Source organism: Scyliorhinus torazame, chromosome 7 (assembly GCF_047496885.1).
Source record: "Scyliorhinus torazame isolate Kashiwa2021f chromosome 7, sScyTor2.1, whole genome shotgun sequence".
Lineage (NCBI taxonomy): Eukaryota > Metazoa > Chordata > Chondrichthyes > Carcharhiniformes > Scyliorhinidae > Scyliorhinus > Scyliorhinus torazame.
In genome coordinates this window covers 79,209,236-79,225,042 of record NC_092713.1, presented here as the reverse complement: position 1 = coordinate 79,225,042, position 15,807 = coordinate 79,209,236, and the positions used below count along the sequence as shown (strand labels likewise).

General features: G+C 48.4%; 1 non-coding gene across 1 annotated transcript; it reads left to right on the top strand.

The window, feature by feature from the left end:
- The first annotated feature begins 1,141 nt into the window (after nt 1-1,141).
- On the top strand, nt 1,142-1,213 carry trnam-cau (transfer RNA methionine (anticodon CAU)). The gene has a single exon. It is a non-coding gene; the product is annotated as a tRNA-Met (tRNA).
- Nucleotides 1,214-15,807: the final 14,594 nt, after the last annotated feature.

The window sequence follows — 15,807 nt, the reverse complement described above, 5'->3', positions numbered from 1 at the left end:
GTTTACCTCACACTTTTCAGAGTTAAATTCCATTTGCCACAGTTCTGCCCATCTGACAAGTCTGTCTATATCACCCTATAATCTTAGGCTTTCCTCCTCGCTCATTACTACAGCACTTATTTTTGTGTAATGCAAACCTACTGATCATACCATTCACATTCCCATCTAGATATTAATGTACACTACAAACAGAAAGAGACCCAGCACCAATTCCTGCGGTACACCACTGGACATAGGCTTCCAGTCGCAAAAACAGCCATCAACCAACACCCTCTGCATCCTACCACTAAGCTAATTTTGGATCTAATTTGCCAAATTGCCCTGGATCCCATGGGCTCTTACCTTCTTGATCAGTCTCCGGTTTGCAGACCTATGTGTTAACCCCACAGGCTGTTACGTTAAATTGCCGGTTTGCCCGCTCAAACGGACAATTGCATCATCACTACATCACCTGATCAGACTCTTAAAGTGACTTTGTTCCAACATGGAACAAACGTGATACATCACAAAGCCGGGTCCACAGGGTGGGTAACATCAAAGGGAAAGAATGATATATCCACAGCACAATAACTGGAGACAGGGGCACAGTAGAGGAAACTGCAATCACAGCCACACCCCGCTGTAGAAACCAGTCTCCCCTGAAAACCAGTTATTGCTAAAAGGGCAGCTGGTTAAAATCCAAAACTTGAACCGAGAAGATTATGCCTTCGCTGAAACAGAAGACTATTTTCCCAAATGTGGACAAATAACCTGTGTGCGGCAATTATATGCTGGATTTGGCTCATAGAATTATGTAATATTGGATGTTGTTTGGGAACTGATTTTTAGAATTAATTTTTAATTGGTAATGGGTTGAAGGGTTACAGAGAACGGGCAGGACGGTGGAGTTGAGGCCAGGATGGGATCAGCCATCACCCCGAGGGCGTTAGGCTCGGGAGGCTAAATTACCTACTCCCGCTCCTCGGTCATGTGTTATAGGGAGCAGAGGCTCTGGATGATTTAGCAATCCAGCTCTTGGTCTGTAACATTGTAGGTAGGAGATGAGGAACATACCAGTCATGATAGAATGGCGGAGCAGACTCGATGGGCCGAATGGCCCAATTCTGCTCCTGTATCTTATGAATGTATGAACAAAAAAAGGAGCAGAGTGGCGCAGCGGAAGCGTGCTGGGCCCATAACCCAGAGGTCGATGGATCAAATCCATCCTCTGCTATTTCTATTCTCCACATCATTTCTATGAATGTATGAACAAGGGGCATCTCAGAATTCAGGAAATTTCATAACTGGGATCAAAGGTAATACTGTGTGTGGATAACCAACAGTGTAGTTAAGTATACTATTGTAGTGCATGAAAGTCCTTCTTGTCGTCTGTTTTTATTTAAAGTTAATAAATATTCTTTATTAATTGATCACAAAATGACTGGACTGTTCCTCCCTGGTTTGCATATCTTTTCTCACAGTATACCAAAATGAAAATATACATCACTAAGAACCGATGTTCCATGTTACCCTTCGGCTTTTGAGATACCCTGGCATTTAACATCAGTGGGGATTTTTAACAACCAAAAATTGTCCCAGCTCCTGAAAATATTGAAAGTCAGGAAGATCCTGTCCTTTATTTCTACTAATTAGACTAGAAAGGACCAGGATTCACAACCCCAAGGTCTGAACTAGATGAGATCTTAGGAGATGGTTCTTTTTGCAGAAAATCATGAAACAGGCTGTCAGTATATAAGGGGAATACTAATGTGCTGAATTCTGTCAAGTGAGAACTAAACTTATATCTGGCTGGGTCAGAGATCACCTCGTACATTAGGCAGGTTCTGTGTAACATTAATTAGGGCCAGAGTGGCCTCCTGGACTAGTTTCAATCATTTAAAGGGATTGGAGAGGAATTTTTCAGATCTTTTCCCTAATTGCCAGGATTTTATTTGGTTTTTCACCAGTCTCCAGAGATTAGAAGGCTTTCAGGTAAGGTGGGAGTGCATACATTGTACGCACAAGGCTTGGAGTTATAGGGCTGGTTGCATAGACCAGTGGGTCTGCCCCTATATTTCATTATTTGTATTTGTCATGCAGAAAGAGTAAGAATTTTTAAATAAAAGAAAGATGAAGGCAAATGTATAAAAAGTATAATCAAATTATGCCAAGTTAACACATGTAAGTTGCTGTGCACATGCCATTTACTAAATGAAGGGTAGAAAAGGTGAAAATTATTATAACAAATGTTGAGCCGTAACAGTGTAAAAGAGAACAGAAGGCCATAATAAAATGGAAATTAAACGTGGTTTTTACGTCTTTTCATTCACTATAATGATTGCCTGATTGGTGGAAAATCAAAGCAACACCACATTAAAGCTATCAGATGCTTTATCTAGATGTCTGGTATGTAAGTCAGAATTCTTATCAACAGACAAATCAGACAAATAATCTATGGATCACTGACCCTGTCTCGAAAGTGACTACAGCTCTTGTTATGATTTCTTCCCGCATTACATGGTGAGACAAACCTGGGGCCACCTAGAAATGCAGTAGACAAGTAAACTCCAAATCTAAAGTAATTTTACTTATGGCTATCGCTGGATGTATCGTGAAAATTGATGTCCAACTTTCCTTTGTTATGCACAATAGCTCATGCTCTGTACAACATTCTCATGCACAATAGAAGCAAAGTGCCAATGAAACCTACGTTATCTGTGACTGCTACAAGCCCTTTACAATGTGATGTGACATGCTGTGACAGCTATTAGTCTGACTATTGAAATGGCACTGAGAACTCTGTTTAATCCTTCAAATGCATCTTGATTAATATTGTGCTGAGCATCTTTCAATACAGGCCCGGCTGCATATTTGTGAAACAATTTCCGACTGTGACATAAATTCTGGAAAGAAAAGAACTGCAAAGAAAAATTATTCTCTTGGCCGTCCACAATCAAGAAATTGCTAACTTGCCTTTTTTGGGGTTTTTGGTTTACCAAGATGAATTTAGGGCTGAATTTTCACTTTCTGCCAGTTTTTCGCACAAGTGTTCTAGATTGAGTTTAAGTGGATGCAGATTGAAGCTTCCTTTATGTGACCAGAACAATAGCTAATAAATTCTTATTTGACCTATGTTTGACCAGGACTTGGATAATGCAAAATGGACTTGAGCCAGTTGTCTTCTCACTCTGTGTGCATGAATGATTCCAGGAATGAAAAATTATAGTTTTGAAGAAAAGTTCAAAAAAATTGGAACAAAGAAGCTTTTCAAAATGAGAACAGATTTTGGGAGGATAACTGACGATTGTGGCCAAAATTCCTCAGAGGTTCAGCCCATCTCCAGCCATGACTGCAACAGGAGATCAGTAGAACCCAAAAGCAGAGACCCAGTTTCAGGAGTTTTGAACTTGGCTTGCAAGAGTCAAAATTTATGTCAAACCTTATAAGAAATTCTGTTGGGGCACTGTTAGGACTGGAGGCTTCTCAAGGGCCCGTACAGGCAGCACGGTAGCATGGTGGATAGCACAATTGCTTCACAGCTCCAGGGTCCCAGGTTCGATTCCGGCTTGGGTCACTGTCTGTGCGGAGCCTGCACATCCTCCCCGTGTGTGCGTGGGTTTCCTCCGGGTGCTCCGGTTTCCTCCCACAGTCCAAAGATGTGCAGGTTAGGTGGATTGGCCATGATAAATTGCCCTTGGTGTCCAAAATTGCCCTTAGTGTTGGGTGGGGTTACTGGGTTATGGGGATAGGGTGGAGGTGTTGACCTTGGGTAGGGTGCAGACTCGATGGGCCGAATGGCCTCCTTCTGCACTGTAAATTCTATGATCTATAAGCAACCATATCTACTCCAATGGCTTTGGCAAAATATGACTTTATAGGCTCCCATTAAAAAATTTTTTTTTAGAGTACCCATTTATTCTTTTTTCCAATTAAGGAACAATTTAGGGTGGCCAATCCACCTGACCAACGCATCTTTGGGTTGTGGGGGTGAAACCCACACAGACACAGGGAGAATGTGCAAACTCCACACGGGCAGTGACCCAGGGCCGGGATTTGAACCCGGGTCCTCATCGCTGTAGTCCCAGTGATAACCACTGTGCCACCGTGCTGCCCTTTACATTATAGGCTCCCATACCAAGTTAATTGAGATGCACAGGCCTCCAGCGCCGTGGGCCCCACCGCCAGGACCAGATAGCAGTACGCACAAAGCTGCACAACGTCCTCAGGGCGGTCAGGGTGTGTAGGCAGCACCATGCCCTTGGCACTAACCCCATTCCACACACCCATGCCCACTCCCCCACCCGGAGGGAGACTGGCCCTGACCCGCCAACAGCGTATGTGCTCCTCATCTTGCACCACATTCCAGCTTTCCTTTGTTATGAAAAACGATGTAGGATTCGCCGGGTCTGTGATTGACACTCGGGAGGCTGACAAGCTGCAGTCGCATATATTCATTACATTCCCCACACACACTCATCCCAGCCAACAAGGTGGCAGTGGTTGTGCTGGAGCGCACCAATGCAGCTGATGGGTCGGCTGGGGCCAGAGGGCACCTATGGGTTGGCCTGGGGGGAAACCTATACGACCCATGGCCCTAGCTTCACAGTGGGTTGTCAGTGGTGTGCGCAGCTGCATGGCTGCCTTTCCGGCTGCAGCAATGGTGTTCCATGTCCATCCACCCCGACACCACAGTCCACCTCCTGGCCACCCCTCGCTATTTCCCCCAGCCCTGGCAGAAGCCACCTGGCTAGCTGTGCAGGGAGTGTGGGGAATGGACAGGGTTCCTATGCTACAGGTACACATGAGACCTCATGCAATGCCTCCTTCCCATCTCCTCATCCTCGGCTTGTTGGGCGGCCTGTTCTCCATCCTCACCGGCTGCCTCCTGATGCTCTGGGGCAGGCTCTGCCACGACAGAGTCCCCTCGAGCAGCTGCTCACACAGCTTCAGTGACTCCCCCAGGGTTGCGGAAACCAGGATGAAGGCGACCATTCCTAGTAGGATTCCGATAGCTATTGCCTGCAGGCGGTGAAAGGCACACATGTTAGCATGGTGCGTACTCCTGTGCCCAACCAGGTCCAACCGGCTATATGGTGGCCCCGGCATGCCCTGCAACCCCTGACCCCCCCCCCCCCCACAGTGTTCGCCCCCCCCCTCCCATCACCACACCCACCACTGGTTGTCCCCCACTCTGCCCTCCGCACCACACTCCTGACCCCGTTGGTGCCCAGCACTGTGGGAGCCTCTGACCCCAATGCCCATCTCTGCTGACAGGCACCTGTCACTGCCAGCAGGGGTACCGCTGGCTTGCCCTACCCATGCCAGCGATTTGTTCTGCGTCTCTGTCCGACACCCTCCTGTAAGGGCTACTGTGGGCATTGCCCTTGGGTCGGCTGTGTGATGCCCAGCTGGCGGGTGGTGCCATTTCTGATGGGTGTGCGTGATATGCCGGCGTGGAGGCTGGATTGAGGGGGTGGTGGTGTGGGGGCACTCTGTGCAACCACACATGAGCGTGGACAGTCAGTTGGGTGTGCAGCAGGATGGCTGTCTTGCAGGCTGCGGCAATGGTGGTCTGTGCCTGGACACCCCGGTCCCATGGGGGTCACCTCGGCCCATCCCCTGCCCACCCCCCACCCCTTGCACCCTGCTGCTCCCCCCTCCCCCTCCCTCCCCAACCAGCCCACATTGTCATGCATGTCCTACCCTCTCTCCCCTCAGCAGCCACGGTGCCTGTTTCACGATTTTTAAAACCACAAGTGAAAATCGCCGATGGTAATTCCTTCTGGCAGAGGCAGAGCATCGTGGGAGCCCCAGACAACACCGGATCAGGCCCGCTAATGATATGCCAATGGCGTTTACAGTATGTGCGGAGTAGGATGCACTGATGCTGCTGTCGAGGCACATGGCGTTCTTTCAGGCGCCTAGCGCCAGCCATGATGTTCGCCTGACACGCGATTCTCCGCCCACTCATATTTTGCAATTCCCACGCCACTGGATGGAGAATCCCACCCCAGACGTCAGAACTGATGCATTCACCAACATGCCACAAACCTTCTTGTAGACTTTCACCAGTGAGTGCACCAGTGTAAACCTGCAAGCTAGCTTCGCAGCAGCATGTAGAAATCAATCAGCAGATCATCATATTTCATGTGATCCCTTTAAAGAACATTGCGGGGTTGGGGGGCACATGTTCAGGTGTGCAAGGTTAAATCGTTTTAGCTGGATCTTTGAGGTTGAAAATAGCTCTGCTTGTGTTAGGTCAGCATTCTACGCGAACTAATGTCAGGATCTGTGTGCTCTGCTTTTCCGGTGCACATTCCCAGCACCTGTGGTAACAACTTACCCAAAATAGCACCATCGTGGCCTGCACCAGAAGTGTTTGCACATGGCATAGATTCCATTTTGAACACAAAACAACGGCCAAAATTCTCCATTTTGGAGATGTTCTCCTGCCGGAGCTGAATTGCACCTGATTTGTGCTCTTGCTGGGAATACTTTCCAATCACCTCCCTTTGTGTTTGAGGGATTTTGAAGTGGTCAGCTAGAAATTGACAGCACTTAACTCTGTTTGAAGTTGTCTATGACCTGTCAATCAAAGCCTGATGTTTATAAACATTGCAGTTAGAGCACTTCAGAGTTACTCAACTGTGAAGGAAGACAAATGGATTAATGCTGACAGCTGTGTGTGTGTGCAAGCTGTCAATCACAGCCCAGTAAAATCAATATGGAGAAAGGAATGAATAGCTTTCAGATCAAAGATCTGAGGGGGTTTAAATACAGTGGACTGGTTTTCTCATTCCAGCAATTAACAGGTGCTGCTTCCTGTATCTGAGCCAGCAAGTGCACCTGTTTGTAAAGCAGTGATTTTTATCACTGCCTCAGTCAGGACTACTTTCTAGCTTCCAGATACAGGTCTCTTTTCTGGAGCTTCCTGACAGGGGGCTCCTTTCTGGTTGGGTCTGTGGCGGGATCTCTTTATTTAGGGGGTCTTGGAGGGGTTCCCCTTTATTTAGAGGATCCCTGGGGGGGGGGCGTCCCTTACTTAGATGGTTTCTGTGGAGGGTCTCTTTATTTAGATTATCTGTGGGGGGTTGGTGAGGGATTCTGGTGGGGGTGGAGTGGGCAGGTCTTGCATTGTAGGGGGCAAGGGTGGCCCTCGGATGAACTTTGGGGGCAACTCCCTTAAAGAGTTATCCACTTTGCCCACCAGAAGGTCCACCGCGTGAGGGCCACGCTTGTCCATAGCAGTAGTAATTGTCACCCATGTGATTCCTGGCCCAGTGGACCAGAGAATCACACGGGCCCGGAGAATATGGGGCAGGATTCTCTGATCCTGGAGCTAAGTGTTGCCGCCATCGTAAACGCTGGAGCGTTTTACGATGGCATCAACAGGCCTCTAGGACCAGCGATCCTGCGCCTCACAAGGGGCCAGCACGGCACTGGAGCACTTCACGCAGCTCCAGCTGCCGATATGGGCCTCAGAACGGGCGCCGCATGCGTGCTACGGCCGGTGCGAGTTCGCGCATTCGCATGGGTTGCCTTCTCCGTGCCAGCCCCAACGCAACATGGCGGAGAGCTACAGGGGCCCGGTGTGGAGGAACATAAGCGCCCACTAGGATAAGCCCGCCCACCGATTGGTAGGCCCTGATCGCGGGTGAGGCTGCCATGGAGACCCCCCCCCCCCCCCCGGGGTCCGATCCCCCCCCACCCCAACATCCAGGCCGTCCCCTGTAACTTGAACGCCGAGGTCCTGCCAGGTAGGACCATATGAGAACGACGCCGGCGGGACTCAGCCTAACTCAGTGGGCACTCGACCCATCGCACGGGGAGAATTACCGGGGGGCCCCATTGTGTAGGCGCTGCGCCAATGGCACCGATTCTCCGGGCACTGGAGAATCGGCGTACCGACGTTGCATGAATCGCGCCCCCCCCACCCCGGCGATTCTCCGACCCGTCGCGAGGTCGGAGAATCCCGCCCCGGTGTCCGGCATGCTAAGTGGATGTATTTACATCCTCCTGCTGGTGCCGGGCAAGAACCTCGATCCCGATGCCAGTTTGGCAGCGGAACATCGGAAAAGGATTGTGCACGGTGCTGGTCCTGTTTTCTTTGCTACCTCATAGTTCTCTGCCTCAACGGAAACTCCGCTATCGGCGGCACGCGGCAGAGAATTTTGCCCAACAGCTGTAGTGCCAAAAATACGGGTTCTAACTGATCAAATTTTATAGTCAAGGGAAGCATAAACATAATGGGCTGGATTCCCCATTATTGATACTATGCCCCCACGCTGGCATCAAAATGGTGTAGTTTTACTCCTGAAAATCCGGCAAAAAAGTGAAACGAATTCATAGCCCTGCAAGGGGCTAGCAGGGACAAGTAAATCTCGCAGCTTTTGCTGCAGATACAGGCCCCCGCACGTCCAGGTCAGCAGCTGTGCCGTGCTCCACGGCGGACTCGGACCGCGGAGGTAGATCCACAAAGGAGGCCCCCCGATCGGCCGCGCGCCCGACCTAAAATCCTGCACATTAATTCCCGGCCACCTATAAGGCCCCCCTAGCCTCCGATCCGCCCGCCCCGGACCAGCGCGGCCACGGACTGAGGCGTCAGCCATCACGCGAGCATCCCGACAGGCACTAGCAGATTAGTTCCAAGCCGTCGGCAACTCGGCTGGTCAGTGGCGGAGGATTGCTGAGCGGGCCTCTGGCAATGGGCCCCGTATTCCCCGGTGATGCCGATTTTCGGTGCCCGGAGAATCGCTGAACCGGCGCCGGGCTCGATTACAGCGTCAAACTGTAATCTCCGCACCGGCACGGCCGCCATTTTGGCGTCGGGCTGCGGAGAATCCAGCCGAATGTGCCTGCTGCCATAAAACTGATCAAAATTATACAAAACACACAAGTGAAACAATATAAATTAAGAACATTTCAATGATATTTGAGGAGCATTGTTTAGGCAATAATCAGAGTTCAAAGTATAACATTTTTCAGGTCAGCCAGCTTGGCTTACAATGCCAGCTGAACCTTTCAATTAGGCTTATAATCACCCTAAGTATTTATTATTCATGTGTAAAGCACACATTGACCTTTCAACCCTCAGTCACTATTCCTCAAGGTCACTAGCTGCACAAGCTTATTTTTCGGCTAATTTAAATTTCCCTAGAATGTCTTATCAGACTGTGTCACTGCCTAATAAGAAGAGACTGCTTACAGGGAAATTAACTAACAGGAAGCCCATGTTTCTTTTAGTAGACTTGACAGGTAGGAAATTGACTTCTACACCTTCAGGGAGAAAACGTTCATGGGGATGCCCGGTTTCCTATTCCTGACACAGGATTTTGACCTCTGTCTTCATAGTTACTGCAGCCAGTTGAATGGATTATTTGCGGACAAACTTGAGGTGTTGGGTGTTCTGGATCACAAACAGGTCACCGACACTGGAAGTGGTGCAACTCTATTTTATTATAAGGTTAACTATATTAACATACTTGAACTGCGGGTAAATGCAATACCAGCTTTAACTGTTGACCCTTGCCTAGTCCTAACCAGGTGATGCACTCAGCACATGGTGAATGTCTGTGTTGCAGGCTGTGAGCTCTGTGCTCTGAGCTGGCTGCTACTAGAATGAGCGGGAACTCTCCTGTCCCCTGTCTTTATAGTGCGTGTGCTCTCACTGGTGATTGGCTGCGGTGTTGTGTATGCTGATTGGTCCCACTGCATGCCCATCAGTGTGTGTGTGTGTGTGTCTGCACCATAGTATACTGGTGTATATTATGACAAAACTGACTAAAGGATTGTTGTCCTTTAATTTTCTGCGTAATTTAGTCACCATATTTGGAATAGAGTTTAATATTCCTGCTGAGAATGAAAAGGGTGTATTTTCTGCCCCCTTGAACCACAGACGGTGCTGGGTTTGGGATGGTGGAAAATGATGGGCTGGATGCCAGAAGGGTGTTGTGAATACTGGGCCCTGTTTTATCATTGGATAGAGCTGGCAAAACAGGGGGATTATGCTTCTCCCCCCGTCTGAACCTTGTTACAGGTGCTGATTTTGCACAAATTGAGAAAGGCCAGATCTGACCCACATTTCTTGCTAAATCACACCGATTGCATGATGTCATCATTGCGCGCCTGCCCATACAATGCACTGCACCACACAACGGGAACTACTTCAGGGGAGAAACCACTTGGTCTGAAAGATGTGCTTTGTGTTACATTGAATGATCATTTGGAATTTTTGGCAGAGCTCTTTTTTGCAGTTACTATGCTTCACTAATATAGTTTTCTGCTTGGTTCTGCATTTATTGCTCATGTCACCCTTTATTTTCCAGTTGCCAATCAAGGAAATTGTCAAGGGAGTTGCAACATTACCTCTGCGTGGATGGAAAACGTGGGATTCTCTCAACCCACGGCAGGTCGGAAAATCGCCGGGCCGGGCGCGATTCGCGCGATGCTGCCCCGGCGCCGGTCCGCCGATTCTCTGGCGACCAGAGAATTGGCGACATTGGCGGCGGCACAGTCGGCGCGGCGCCGGTCGGGGGGCCACTCTACGCGGCCCCCCCCCTGGCGATTCTCCACCCGGGATGGGCCGAGTGGCCGCCCAAAAAAGCCTGAGTCCCGCCGGCACCGTTCACATCTGGTCTTACCCGGCGGGACCTCGGCATCCATTTTGTCGGGGGCGGCCTGGTGGGGGGGAGGGAGGGTCCGACCCCAGGGGGTGCCTCCACCATAGCCTGGTCCATGATCGGGCCCTACCGATTGGCGGAACGGCCTCTCGTGGTGGGGCCTCTTTTGCTCCACGCCGGCCCCTGTAGCCCCCCGCCATGTTGCATTGGGGCCGGCGTGGAGAAGGACGCTACTGCGCTGCGCGCATTCACGCCGGTCGCGGCACCCATTTGACGCTGGTATCAGCAGCTGGAGCAGCGTGGGTCGCTCCAGTGCCATGCTGGCCTCCTGTAGGGCACAGGATAGCTTTGTGTATAGACAATGACAGTTAGTTGGACATGTAGGAGGAGCTGTGTTTCACTTGCAATAATCACAGAATGTGACATTCAAACCAGACATTCAAACCACCTGCAGTCTGAGGGCACTCAGAGCTGATAACATAACAGTTATAAATTGTCATTGGGCCCTTTCTGGTCACCTTGGGTGATATCCATCTGAGATCAGGTGATGCCGATCCATAAATCAAGGTCAGAAATTTCCGGTCCCCCGTGTTTTCTGGCAGTGGATGCGGCTCGCCATTGGACGCCAGCAGGATCTCCTAGTTCCACCAATGTTTACGCCGCTTTGCATCGCTCGCCCGTCCTGCTGCCAGGAACCCACCACGGGGATTGTCATTGGTGGGACCGGAAGATCCTGCCGGCGGGAAGGGCTGTAAATTCCCACCCGGGTCTTCATCACTTCTCTTATGGATGGTGGCAAGAGAGGACTCGTCAACTTTTCAAAGTGGCTTATTTGGTTTAGCTCAGTGGGCTAGACAACTGGTTTGTGATGCAGAACAAGGCCAGCAGCGCGGGTTCAATTCCCGTACCAGCTGAGAATTCTGAATTCTCCCTCTGTGTACCCGAACAGGTGCTGGAATGTGGCCTACTTGTGACAATTAAGGTGATTAATCAATTATTATTATTATTATTATTCCGAAAATACGACACATCATTACAGTGACATTTAGAAACAGGATGAAGTTGCTTCCCCTCAAATTGCAAGTTGTGTGTGCCCATTAAAATGCTGTTCGGCAAAATTTTCCCAGACATTGGCAGAGGCTGATAGCAGGTGGGAAAAGATATTGAAACCTTCGGCAGCAATGGTGGCTTTCTCCGCCATTTTGTTTGGGACTTAATAGCGCCCGCTCCACCAACAACTTAATTGCCTGGAAGTGCTAGGGAGCAGTACCTGGATAGTGCCCGAGCATGACCCTCTCTCCCTGAACAATGCATTCACCTGAGTACCCTTGAGAGATCTGCTTGCCTGACGCATGTCTTGGGAGACCAGTTGGTTTCATGCCAGTCTGCCCTCACGCTAACATGTGTGGACTTTCTTATGAGGCATGATCCAGGCATTGAGGCCTGATAATTAGATGTTAATTTATTCAAATAATGTTCCTGACGTTGAATACCAGGAAACGTGCTACCTCACTGACTGGGGGAAAAAAAGACAATCACGTCACACAATTACAGTTGGCATGAAACACGACTTGGATTTCTTGCAAGATTTTCCGTTTCTGTCACCAAACCTGCTCCATAAAAACAGGAGCAGAAAATCCCAGCCAATGTGTCGGTAGATGCCACAATGCAACTTGTTTACACCAGTCTACAGTCACACAATTACTTGGAGGCGAAAAAGTTGCATGAGATGGGTGAATCCTGGTTGACCCGAAACATGCTCTTAACTGACTTGTGGCAACATCATGGAATCCAAGATGCATTAGAACTAAAATGGATTGAGGCAAAGAATGTTATAAGGATATAAATCGTGTATACCATATGCCCTCTGATACAGACAAGCTGTTTTTAACTCTCTCTGATTTGTGGGAAAAGAATGATAGATGGATTAATAGTGAGAAGTCTCATTTCATAAGAACATAATAGGAGCTGGAGAAGGCTATATGGCTCCTCAAGTCTGCTCCGCCATTCAATATGATCATGGATGGTCATTGACCTTAACTCCACTTTGTGACAATATGTGTATTGTAAGAATGATGAAGGGTTAACAATTTGCTGTATCTACATCCAACCACTAGATGACGATCACGCGCATACACATGGATCACGTGATACTCTTGATGCAGGGAGTAGGTTGTTAGGCGAGATAATGGATAGTCGTGTTATCAGGAGCTCTGTAGTTAGTATCATAATTTTAGACAATCTGTAATATTTTATATCTTAGCAAGCAAGACGAATCTATCTATTTTGTCGTGTAAATAAATTAGCTTTGTTCAAAATATAGCTTGATGTACTTTGTGAGACACTACACTTCGAAGCCATCCATTATTAAGTTATCAAAAAACACCACCTGATACCAGGAGTGGACATCATAAGTTACCAGGGGTGCATGCTAAAGGTAAGTAGGAAGGTACAGAAAGAAAAGAGAAGTTTGCAAGAAATTTCCGTGAAAAAAACTTGGAAACATTTCTAACCAGAGTCTGACTTCAGTGACGATGTCGAAGCATATACCAGTCGAAGCAAGATGGAAGGTCTGCAAACTCCATGGCAATTTTGTACTTTGGGTAAAATAAATGTTAATTGGCGCAATTTCAAGCAACAGTTTGAATTGTATATCTCTGCCCTAGACCGAGAAGTGACCAGAGCAAAATAGCACTGTTTTTAAAAATTGCTGACTTGCAAGCCAACAAAATCTTTAACTCGTTCCAGTTTGAGGATGAGGCAGATAACAAAAAGTACGACAAAGTTATCGTGAAGTTTGACAAGCACTGCCACTTGCAACAAAACAAAACGTTTGAATGATATGCATTCAGGCAAAGGGTGCAAAAAGCAGGTGAAATGCTTGACAACGGATCTGAGACTAAAAGCGCAGATATGTCATTTTTCAATTCTCCGAGACTGACTTTTGCGAGATCAGGGGCGAAATTCTCCGGAAACGGCGCGATGTCCGCCGACTGGTGCCCAAAACGGCGCAAATCAGTCCGGCATCGCGCCGCCCCAAAGGTGCGGAATGCTCCGCATCTTTGGGGGCCGAGCCCCAACCTTAAGGGGCTAGGTCGGCGCCGGACGAATTTCCGCCCCGCCAGCTGGCGGAAAAGGCCTTCGGTGCCCCGCCAGCTGGCGCGGAAATCTCCGGGCGGTGCATGCGCGGGAGCGTTAGCGGCCGCTGACAGCATTCCCGCGCATGCACAGTGGAGGGAGTCTCTTCTGCCTCCGCCATGGTGAAGACCGTGGCGAAGGCGGAAGGGAAAGAGTGCTCCCATGGCACAGGCCCGTCCGCGGATCGGTGGGCCCCGTCGCGGGCCAGGCCACCGTGGGGGCACCCCCGGGGCCAGATCGCCCCGTGCCCCCCCCCCGAGGACCCCGGAGCCCGCCCGAGCTGCCTTATCCCGCCGGTACGGTAGGTGGTTTAATTTACGCCGGCAGGACAGGCATTTTAGCGGCGGGACTTAGGTCCATCCGGGCCAGAGAATCGCGCGGGGGGGCCCGCCAACCGGCGCAGCGCGATTCCCGCCCCCGCCGAATCTCCGGTGCCGGAGACTTCGGCAACCGGCGGGGGCGGGATTCACGCCAGCCCCGGCGATTCTCCGACCCGGTGGGGAGCGGAGAATCTCGCCCCAGATAGTCTACGGAGTAAAAAATGACAAACTGCTAGAAAGGTTATTGCAGGAGTCTGATTTGACTTTAGAAGGCACAATCAGAATTTGTAGAGCAAGCGAACTTGCAAGAAAACGATTTTCAGAAATGATTGTTGGAGAAAGTGACGCGAAAATTGACAACGTGGCCGATGCCATTAATGCAGTGCCGCAAAAAAAAAAGTGCTACCGACGGCAGCCATTTTAAGAATCACGGCAGCCATTTTACAAATTAATTTGCGAACGTCATTACGTGTAAAAGGTGTGGCAACATGCATCAGATTTAAAAATGTTCTGCATATGGAAAAACCTGTGCTAAATGTCACAAGCTAAACCATTAGCCATCTCAATATAGATCGGGAACAAATTTGCAGCAATTAAAAAAGTTTAGTACAGTAAACAAAGGAAGAGCTGTGCACGAAGTAAGCATTGAAAAATAATTTAAACAAGTGATCAAACCTGACTCAGAAGAAGATGAATTTGACTGAGAGGCTACCTTTTTTGTTGAAATAGTGGAAAGCATAGAAAAAGCTCATCAAAAAATCACCAATTCGGAAACTTTAAAACAAATTTCCATCGTTCAGAATACAGATGAATGGACGATTGCTTTGATGATAAATGGAACCAAGATCAATGTAAAATTAGATACCAGAGCAAGAGCCAACCTTATCAATCAAGCAGATATAGCCAGATTAAAGATAAAATCAGTCATTGACAAGAATGATTGTTAACTGCCAGATTATAATGGCAACTTGATAACCACAATTTAACTGTCGAAGTTAAGAAAAAAATTCCAATTACATTTGAGATTGTTGAACCGAATAGATCATCATTACTTTCAGGCACATGAGATTCTGCAGCTCGTGAAAATCTTTTACAACTCGGACAGGATTTCATCCAATTGCAATGACCTGTTTGAGGCGATTATTCAGAAATTTCATCACGCCTTTTGTGGTATGGGAACACTACCATTTGAATACAAAATCCAGTTAAAAGCAAATGCCAAACCAGTAATTCATCCACCTAGGAGGGTACCGGCTCCTTTGAGGAAACATTTAAAAGTGGAACTTGAGCATATGCAGCAGTTGGGAATAATCACCAAAGTGGAAGAACCAACTGACTGGGTCAGTTCTATTGTTTGTAAATGTGTGGTATTTGATTGATTGCTAATGAGTGCTTGGGTAATTGAGCATCCTTCAATGTATCCAGAAATCCTGCTGAGAAACTATCTGATTTTAAAAGACTAGTAACATTATTTTAATCTGTTGTAACTTGCTAAACACGTAGATGCAGGTACATGATAACAAGTGACACAAATGCACTATTGGCCTTGTCCCCTCAGTGCTAAACTCAATGTTTCCTGCTAGGTGCTGATTTGGGGCATTTACCTGCTGACAGAATCTATATTGTCTGTTCTGCATTAAAATGACTTAGTTGGTTGCATCATGCTGCAGCTTCTGCGGTGATCAATTCATTATTTTTTTGGTTGATGAAAACTATTTGGACTTTGTGATTCAGGTGGAAGGGGAAAGAAG